Below are 10,793 nucleotides of genomic sequence, written 5' to 3'. Positions count from 1 at the left end.
CCACCCCGGTTTGCCAGTCCAGAGGTACTGTCCCCAACCGCCACGCGATGTTGAAGAGGCGTGTCAGCCAAGACAGCCCCCACAACATCCAGAGACTTAAGGTACTCAGGACGGATCTCATCCAACCCCGGAACCTTGCCACCAAGGAGCTTGCCAACCACCTCAGTGACTTCGGCCAGGTGATGATGATGAGTCCACCTCTGAGTCTCCAGCCTCTGCTTCCTCCTCGGAGGACGTGACGGTGGGATTGAGGAGATCCTCAAAGTATTCCTTCCACCGCCGGACAACGTCCCCAGTCGAGGTCAGCAGCTCTCCCCCCGCACTGTAAACAATGTTGGTGAAGAACTGCTTTCCCCTCCTGAGGCGCCGGACGGTTTGCCAGAATCTCTTTGAGGCCGTCCGATAGTCCTTCTCCATGGCCTCCCCGAACTCCTCCCAGCTCTGAGTTTTTGCCTCCGCGACCGCATGGGCTGCAGCACGCTTGGCCCGCCGGTACCCGTCAGCTGCCTCAGGAGTACCCCGAGCCAGCAAGGCCCGATAGGACTCCTTCTTCAGCTTGACAGTATCCCTTACTTCCGGTGTCCACCACCGGGTTCTGGGGTTGCCGCCGCGACAGGCACCACAGACCTTACGCCTACAGCTCCGAGCAGCTGCATTGACAATAGAGGCCGAGAATGAAGCCCACTCGGACTCCATATCTCCGGCTTCCCCCGGAATCCGGGAGAAGTCCTCCCGGAGGTGCGAGTTGAAGGTCCCTCTGACAGAGGGCTCCGCCAGACATTCCCAACAGACCCTCACTACACGCGCTTGGGCCTGCCAGGTCTTTCCGGCTTCCTCCTCCGCCAGCGAACCCAACTCACAACCAGGTGGTGATCAGTTGACAGCTCAGCCCCTCTCTTCACCCGAGTGTCCAAGACACGCGGCCGGAGATCAGATGACACGACGACAAAGTCGATCATCGACCTCCGGCCTAGGGTGTCCTGGTGCCACGTGCACTTATGGACACCCTTGTGCTCGAACATGGTGTTCGTTATGGACACAAACTGTGACTAGCACAGAAGTCCAATAACAAAACACCGCTTGGGTTCAGATCGGGGAGGCCGTTCCTCCCAATCACCCCTCTCCAAGTGTCACTGTCGTTGCCCACGTGGGCGTTGAAGTCCCCCAGGAGAACAACGTCCTGGGGGATATATATATATATATATATATATATAATATATATATATATATATATATATATATATATATATATATATATATATATATATATATAACCACCCTTGAAGCCAAGGGGAAGCCACTTGCACATGTGTCCATCAAATGTGGCATATACCAAGGAGACTCACTGTCCCCACTACTGTTCTGCATAGGCCTGAACCCCTCAGCCAAATAATCGACCGCACTGGCTATGGATACCGACTCAGAAACGGGGCCACCATCAGTCACCTCCTCTACATGGATGACATCAAGCTCTACGCTAAGAGTGAGCGAGACATCGACTCACTGATCCACACCACAAGGATCTACAGCACAGACATTGGGATGTCATTCGGGCTTGAGAAATGTAGCAGGATGGTGACAAAGAGAGGGAAGGTAGTCCACACAGAGGGGGTGTCACTCCCAGAGGGAACAATAGCAGACGTTGAGGACAGTTACAAGTACCTTGGTATCCCAACAAGCAAATGGCAACCTTGAAGAGGCAACAAGGAACGCGGCTACGGCCAAATACCTGCAAAGAGTGAGGCAAGTCCTTAGAAGCCAGCTCAATGGCAAGAACAAGGTGCAGGCAATCAACAGCTACGCCCTGCCAGTGATCAGATACCCTGCAGGGATTGTAAGCTGGCCAAAGGAGGAGATACAGACCACAGACGTTAAGACACGAAAGCTCCTGACCATGCATGGAGGGTTCCATCCCAAATCCAGCACCCTGAGACTGTACGCAGGCCGGAAGGAAGGGGGCCGAGGACTAGTGAGTGTGGGAACCACTGTCCAGGATGAAACATCCAAGCTCCTTGAGTACATCAAGGACAAGGCCCCGGCAGATGAGGTGCTCAGAGAATGTCTCAGACAGTGGGGTCCAGAGGAAGAGGTGCTGGAGGGACCATCATGGCAGGACAAACCCCTACATGGGGCGTACCACCGGAACATAACTGAAGTGGCTGATATCAAGAAATCCTACCAATGGCTTGAGAGGGCTGGTCTGAAGGACAGCACAGAGGCACTGATCCTGGCTGCTCAGGAGCAGGCCCTGGGCACTCGAGCAATAGAGGCCCAGATCTACCACACCAGACAAGACCCACGGTGTAGACTGTGCAAAGAGGCTCCTGAGACAGTCCAGCACATAACTGCAGGGTGTAAGATGCTGGCAGGGAAAGCATACATGGAGCGACATAACCAAGTGGCGGGCATAGTGTACAGAAACATCTGTGCAGAGTACGGGCTGGAAACCCCAGGATCAAGGTGGGAAACACCTCCAAAGGTTGTGGAGAATGACCGAGCCAAGATCCTGTGGGACTTCCAGATACAGACTGACAGAATGGTGATGGCGAACCAACCAGATGTAGTGGTGGTGGATAAGAAACAGAGCAGAGCCGTGGTGGTTGACATCGCAATACCAAGCGATGGTAATATCAGGAAAAGGAACACGAGAAGCTAGAGAAATACCAGGGGCTCAAGGAAGAGCTGGAGAGAGCCTGGAAAGTAAAGGCATCAGTGGTGCCTGTGGTGATCGGAGCACTCGGGGCTGTAACCCCCAAACTGTGGCTTCAACAGATACCGGGAAAAACAATCTCAGTCCAGAAAAGTGCAGTACTGGGAACAGCAAAGATACTGCGCAGAGAACTCTCAAGCTCCCAGGCCTCTGGTAGAGGACCTGAGCTGAATGAGGGTGAGAGAGACCTACCACCGTGGAAGGTGAGAAACACACACACACACACACATATATATATATATATATATATATATATATATATATATATATATATATATATATATATATATATATATATATATATATATATAATATATAATGATCTTAACTGTGTTTTCTTTAGTACGATGAGTGTGTAAGCTGTCATAGGCACTTAAAGACCAAGAGCAATTCTTATTCATGATGGTGGACATTGTTGAACCCTGACCTCTGACTCTAACCCTATAGTAGTCCCTTCCCCTCAGCAGCTGGAGGCTGAAGACTCTGACTCTACAGTATATGTACCTCAGGAATTCTGTGTCACTGCCCTATATGAGGACAAACGTGCACTAAATCTCCCTTAAAAGACTGTTCTGGGGCTTTTCTAGAGGCTACAGAAGCAAAGGAGCGTAGAAAAAACATGTTATGAAAGCTTTTTAAACACATGTATGACCCAGAGGAGGATCAGAGGCCCCCAATCACAGCTGCAGGTCAGGCGTGTCACAGGGAGGGGAGGGGCACCCCAGGTCACTGCACAAGCCTTATACCATTTCATCCGGAGAGTATGGCTAAAACGCCTACAGTAACAGATCACAGAGCAGAGATGAAGCAGACCCAAATCCTTCTCTGGTCTCTCGTGAGCTGCTGATGAAATATTGCATCTTTTGTGTTTTTCTATTGTATTTCTTTAGTTTTTTGTTTAGTTTCTTTACTTTTTTCATGCTCTTACTTGTAAAACTTCATCCAGAAATTCATCTACCTGACCTGCCTAGGACCTGCAGTCGCTTTGCTTCAACTGTGGAAAATGACATTGCAAGGAACAATTTTGGCCCAACAGTTTTGAAGAGAGGCTATTTTTATCTTTGGCCAGAAGTGATTAATGTATGTCCGCATAAAGGTCACTATACAGTGTTACTGAAATTTTAAGCAACGCTGTGTAACTTTCTGGAGACCACACATCACCTGCTCAATTTCACGAAAATACAAAGTTAAAATCTTACTTCAAACATTCTCAGTGCAGACAGATTTTATAGGTTTCATGCCATACTGTGGAATATTATAACCAAAGGAACATTTCCATGGAAACAAGCAGGCTGCATGTCAGGTTTGTGGAGATGCAAGCCAGTTCCTTTTGATTTTTTTTTTTGGTTTAATAATTAATTCATTTATTAATCATTGCATTTATATAGCGCCTTTCAAGATACCTAAAGCACTTTACAGTTCTTTGTTCATTCACTCAACACTGGTGGTATGCTACTACTGTGGCCACAGCTGCCCTAGGGCAGACTGATGGAAGTGAGGCTGCTAATCTGCTCCACTGGTTCCTCCGACCACCACCATCACTCACTCACCCACACTCCACTTTCTTACAAGGGAATGAGGGTGAAGTGTCTTGCCTAAGGACACACAGTTTTTGTGACTGGCATCCCACTGTGGCACCTGGAATTCCCAGTGGTCTCCCATCCAAGTACTACCCAGGCCCGGCCTGCTTAGCTTCTGAGATCTGACAAGATCAGGCTTTTGACAAGCTGGTATGGCCACATTTGAAAAAGTTTTAAAAAGTTACACAGTGGAGCATTAAGGTTATTAATTAAATGGTTAAATGTATAATTAGCTGAATTGGTGTTGTTTCTTATAGAATCACTCAGTTTATTGCTAAAGGTGCAGTGCGTAACCTTCAGGTTGGGGATCTGTTAACATGGAGATGCTATTGCTTTGTCTGTAATAAACTTATACTTACTTATACTTAAAATATTCAATTATGCATGCAGTTTCTTGCTCAAAAACATGCATTCTTACTGTGAGTGTGGGCACCTCTTCATAGATCTCACCTATAAATTGGTCAGTAAAGTAAGTAAAAGAAGTAAGTAAAAGAGACAAGTAAATGTCAGGCATGTTACACATTGCACCTTTTAGCAAAGGCTCACCTAAAACCAGTGTACCACCACGCTCTAGTTTAGTACTAGCAACTCAACCTATTTTTATCTATATAGTCAGAAGAGTTGGTCTGATATGCTATTTCTTCTCACCATTAATAACACAAGGACATCACAGGCAGAAACAACACTACAACATACATTAATTTCAGGTTAATATATTATGGAATAAAGCTTAAACGACACAAGTATATTTATCTTATACAATCTTGGAACTAATGTTAGCAATATACATGTAATGGGTTATATAACATGTTTCACGATCTGGGCTATGTGAAAGAAAGTCAGATGGCCCTGTCACACTGTTCTCCTATATAAAGCATGATCAGCTATTTCCTACTGTCCTGTGACCAGCAAGATTCACTGCTTATCAAGATGCATTGTGGTATTTTTTCATAATATTGCAGTCGCTCTATATAAAGATTATGGAGGAGATCTGGACACAACCTTTGTTTTGCCTTCTGTCGCACTCGTTTCAGTTTCCAGCTTTTTGAATTTCAGTTTGAACCTCGCCAAGCTGAAATAGGATTGTCATTTTTCTCAATGTAGATCAATGTACATGTTAATAATACTTTGCAACCGGTGTCATCAAGATTCCCTGGGGGTGTGATGATAACTGTAGGCACCGCTCTGTCTGAAGCTTTAATGAACTTTAACTGAACTTTATTTTTTAACACAATCTGACCAAAAAAAAAAACTTGCTGGAACTAAAACAAGTGAGCTGATTTGTGCTGGTAAACAAGTCACTCACACATAAAATTATAGCATTAGCCACAGTTTTTCAGGTAGTCTTTCTCATGGTTTTGTTGAACATATTGATCACAGATGAAAATGTGTTGTTTAAATCCATTTTGTGTTTTCTTGACTTTTCAGAGAATCTTATGTCTTTATGTTCTCTCATGTTAATTTTTTTTTCTCCAAAATTAGGCCCACATTTTCTTTATCATCAGTTTGCATCAGATTTTATTCCCATTTCTCCCAATTTGATAGTCAGTTACACTCAACCTATTATCCAGCAGCAGTAGACTACAGATGGAATGTAGAGGTCAACGTGCAAAAGACCCTAGTTTGAAATTGCTTTAAATCTGGTATAAAAAATAAAAATGACTTGAATTAGAGTTTCATTTTGAGTACAAAATTTAGAAATGAGGGAACATAGGGCTAAGGAAACATAAAGCTGTGGTAACATCGGGCTAACCCCCTTAAAAGTACAATGTTTAACTTTTGTTAAACATCTGTTCACTGTATAACAATAAAGTAATGTCTTGCATTGATTTGTTTTATTGCTCAGAAATAAATTGAAAAGCATATATTTGAACTTTGAGTGGGCTCGCCTCTCCACAGGTCTGAACTGTAACTTGGTCGAGTGGTGTCACATATTTGTATTTATGAAGATAGATAAGTTTAATGTCATACTGTGGTACGTCTTAATGAAGATGACCCCCCACCAGAAAAAATACACAGTGAACCTTCAAAACTTTCTTTTTTTTATTACAGTGTTGGCTAATATGTGGATTGTGTCACCACGGTAACTAAACTCAACATTCCACCACTAGAAATACATGTAGAACACCCCCAGCATGATGTCACTGCAAACGATCAATATTGGTAAAAGAAGGTCATGTTTGGATTTCTTTAAAATACAGATTACACGTGTTTACATATTCAGTGGATAGCATTATTATTTTGGCCACAAGGCATGTTTTTTTCTTATGTTTTCATGACAGATCTCTGCTAAGAGCCAAGCATGTTTTCTAGTTGTCATACATCTGCATAGTGTAGTGAACAGTGACAGGTCAAGGGAGGGCGAAACAAAAACAAACAGGCCCCGAGGCAGAGCTGAGGCGTCACTGAGACAGAACTGTGTAGTCACCAAATACAAAATGATACAAAATGAACTGCCCCGTGCCCCCAGCAAGGAGTCCCAAAGTTACCCCAGTTCAGTGACAGGATTGCCCCAACACATGTGCACTATTGACTGGTTTCAAAATGACAAATTATTAAGATTGTTGACAAAGGGATCAAGCAACTAAAAGGCCTGTTGTTATGTTTGTTATGCTTTCTTTTATAATGCTGTTTTCTCATCACAAACATCTGGAGTTGTGTTTTGTTTCATTCACACATGTTTAACACACAAACAATGCGTATTTAGACTAAGTTCTTCTCTCAAACAAAAAACACTCTGTTCCACCTAGTGATGTCAGGAAGTGCTTCACAGTAATCATTTGGATCATTTAATTTCAGTCCTGGAATTTCAATCTCTACTGAACTGCAGGTAAATGTAGATATTAACTTGAAAACTACCAATTCATTAGCCTGATTTGTCAGATGGTTTCACTTTGTGGAAACCGTGTGACCTCACAGTGTTAGGATTTGTTCTCTTGATGGTAGATGGGTACTTATTTAAATTTAACCAATTGCTGCTATTTGTAATGCGCCGTTAACAAGACTAACTGGTATATTAAGCTTTTCCCAAATCCAGTAGGAAGACGGGCAATAACATCTTTCACCAAACATTCTCTTTGTTCCAGCTTTTAATCCTCAATCTCAAATCATTGCCAACACAGAATGTATGTCTCTTCACTGACTTGCACTTCCGGGGTTTTTGCAAACCTTCTAGTGTATTCTGATTCCTGACCTAGTCACTGCAGAGAGATGAAAGTGAGAGGAGACACTAGGTGGCACCAGCCTGGCTACCACTTCATGACATCACAAGATGGAACAGAACATTTTGAGCTTTGGAGATGTAGACAGACTAATAATAAAGGGTTACTCAAATGTGTCAGTGAAACAAAACACTCCGGGTATATTTTTGATGAGGTAACAACATTCTAACATTACTTAAAGCTCACAAGAGTCAATTTTAAACAATACAGGACCTTTAAATCTTCATATTCACAACTTCTACAATACCATTTCAAAATCACACATCAAAACTGTGAATACAAAGTTCAAATAAATAAGCTCTACATATTAACCTCAGAAAACTCATTTACCAGCTCCCTGTCCTCTCTCTCATGAGTCTGAGAATGGGGCGAGCGATTTTTGGGAATCCAGTCCAAGGTGAATTGTGGCATACTTCTGACGTCATCCTGGGCCTTTATGGGGGCTAATTATGGGCCCAACTCCGGGGGATTTGAGCCTCTCCTGAGCGCGAGTGGAGGGGTGAACGGGCTGCTGACTCCTTCGAAAACTGTCTGTCTGAAGCGGTTGGCCCTATATAAAATATAAAAAACAGGTACACACTGGCTCATAGAAACCTGCGCTGCCGGCCTTATTTTTGTAGCGCAGTTCGTCTCCAGGTAGAGAGGGGAGAGTTTTCCCTGAGTGCAGAAGCCATTAGTCAGAATGGAAGTGATTTATGGGTTGTCTCCTTGCAGAATTTAAATTAACTGCCATGGCGTACAGCGGGTGCAGCGGGGAGGCAGGGCTGCTTTTTGGGCATCACCCCTTTGCCCCCTCCCACACACAGCCTCCCTTACTCTCTCTCTTCTTCTCTCTCTCACTCTGATATTTTGTTTTATTTCTCTCTTCACCTCTTTCTCTCTATATGCCTTTTTCTCTATTTTTCTCGCAGTCTCTTTCTCTATATCGTTCTCTTTCTCTTTTTTCTTCATCTCTCTCTTTCTATCTACCTCTCTGTTTTCCCTCTTACTTTCTTTCTTTCTCTCTGTGTGGCTTTCTTTATTTCTTTATTTCTCTTCCTCCCTCATTCCGCCCGTCGCTCTACTTCTCTCTCATTCTCCCTCTCCTTTTTATTTCCCACTCTTTCACTCTTTATAGTTCACTTTCTCTTTCTTTCGTTCTCTCTCTTTCTCCCTCTCACCCCGTTCATCGCTTTTTCTGCCTATCTCTAGCTTTCTCTTCCCTCTCTCCCGCTATCCTTCTTTCACTCCCTCTCTCTTCCTCTTTGTCTCCCTATCTACTCTCTTTTTCTCTCTCTTTCCACTCCCTCCCTCCATCTTTCTCTCACTCTTGTTTCTGTCTCCCTCTCTTTCTCCTCTCTCTCTCCCCTCTCTCTGTCAATCTTTTTCTCTTTCTGTCTCTCCCTCTTTCTCTCTCTGTCTCTCTTTTTTTCCCTGTTTTTCTTTCTCTCTCTTACTCCCTCTCTCTCCTTCCTCGCTCTCTCCCTCTATCTCACTCTCTGTTACTCTTTCTCCCTCTGTTTTTCTTTCTCTCTTACCCCTCTCTCTCTTTCCTCTTTCTCTCCCTCTCTGTCCTTCTACCCCCTCTCCTCCTCCCTCTCTCTTTCCTTCTTCCAGCTCTCTCTCTCCTTCTCTCCTCCTTACCAATCCTATCTCCTTCTCTTCGCTATTCTCTCCTCCTCCTCTCCTCTCCCCCCCCGGCCCCACCTCCCTCCCTCCTTCCTCACTTCAGTCTCTCCACGTCTCCCTCCATCTCACCGGAGAGATTTGGACCATTTTCCAGATCCAGGTGTGTTGTCAGCTGGTCAAGCTTGCTCGCCCATCTCCGAAGACTTCATCGGGGAAATCGTGTTCTTGCCAGACTTTTTTTTTTTCCCTCTCTCTTTTTTTTTAGTATTTCGGGGGAAAATACTGTGAAGTTGACAAATACAAACAAGGTCAAGGACGGCCGCTCGGAGGGTGCTGTCTTACTCACCGTTTTGCTCTGCTTGTGTGGGGAAAGATTTGAACCAAAACAATAAAATAACTGTTTTATCGTGTGTGAATGACCTCTGTGTGATCTCTGTTTCAAATGTACTGTATATTGACTGAACTACAGTGATTTAGGCAACAGATTTTATTTATGTTATTATTTTTTAATAATCAATAAGCAATAAATAAGTAACAATGACTAATCGATAAGCACGTGGGCAGCTTTAATTATATATAAAGCAGCATAGACCATGTTGTAACCATGGGTATTTATATAGTTTTACCTGAAATGTTTCACAATATGGCATTAATTAAAAGCAAAACCAAATAAAAGACAAGCTGAAAGGGAAGTAATAAGTACTCATAATCAATAAATGCTTAAATCAGGATTAATTTATATAAACAACAAAGACTTTGCTAATGGAAAAATAAGTATGGAATACATAGTTTTCTGACGTTCCATCCCAAGATATTGCTTTGCCCAGAATGTTCCACAGTATGGCATTAAACTTAACTATTGCCACAGAGACATGTGACCACTCCACCAGGCCAAATTACAGGTCCCATTCAGGGAGCGGTGATCCTGCTCAAGCACCTGTATTTGAAAAAAAATCAGACGATAAGTTGGTCTTGAGTATAAATTGCAGCAGCCAAAAAATGCATAATGAACAATAAAAAAACATATATAAGTTGCACCAGACTATAAATCACACTTAAGTCCAATGACTTCAAGGAAAGTTGCATGGCGAACCCGCCCCGTTGTCACAAGTTTCTCACTCACTCCAAACTTTCTTTCTGCTGCTTGATTACCGTTTCCGTCTGAATATTTTGCTACTTGCAGATTGTAATCTGCAAAATATGATTTTCTGTTTGAGGGCATTTGTGTTCCGTCTTCTCAGTTGTCTTCATAAGTTTGTTTAAATTAAAATTTTCAGTGGTACTGAAGTTATAACCTGAGTAAAGACTGACATTATCCCTGACAGGACAGCGGCTCTTTCTGCAGGAGACATGCACAGTAGCACACAAAGTGACAGTGGTACAGGAGTAATAAGAGTAGCAGAGTGCCCTCTTGTGGCTGTCAGTGTGAAAATTTTAATATATAAGTTGCACCAGAGTATGGATAGAGTAAGTCGCAGGACCACCCAAACCATGAAAAAAAGTGCAACTTATTGTCCAAAAAATACAGTAATGCCATACTGTTGAACATTCTAGTCAAAGCAATAACATATCCTTTGAGACAAGGAGGTGGCACACCCCCGATCAGAAAAGTTACTCCTTTAAATTTTTTATGTTAATCAAGCAGTGATTAAGTGGGCCAGGATTTGACAAAAA

At 43.3% G+C, this 10,793-nt stretch overlaps 1 pseudogene; it reads right to left on the bottom strand.

Moving 5' to 3' along the window:
• Positions 1–4,336: 4,336 nt before the first annotated feature.
• On the bottom strand, positions 4,337–4,454 carry LOC129408773 (5S ribosomal RNA; annotated as a pseudogene).
• Between the last annotated feature and the right edge of the window lie 6,339 nt (positions 4,455–10,793).

The sequence above is a fragment of the Boleophthalmus pectinirostris genome, unplaced genomic scaffold (assembly GCF_026225935.1).
Source record: "Boleophthalmus pectinirostris isolate CB_2022bp ecotype Guang Dong unplaced genomic scaffold, ASM2622593v1 HiC_scaffold_17, whole genome shotgun sequence".
NCBI classification, from domain to species: Eukaryota; Metazoa; Chordata; class Actinopteri; order Gobiiformes; family Gobiidae; genus Boleophthalmus; species Boleophthalmus pectinirostris.
Note: the sequence above shows the minus strand (reverse complement) of the source record. Positions and strands in the feature narration are given on the sequence as shown.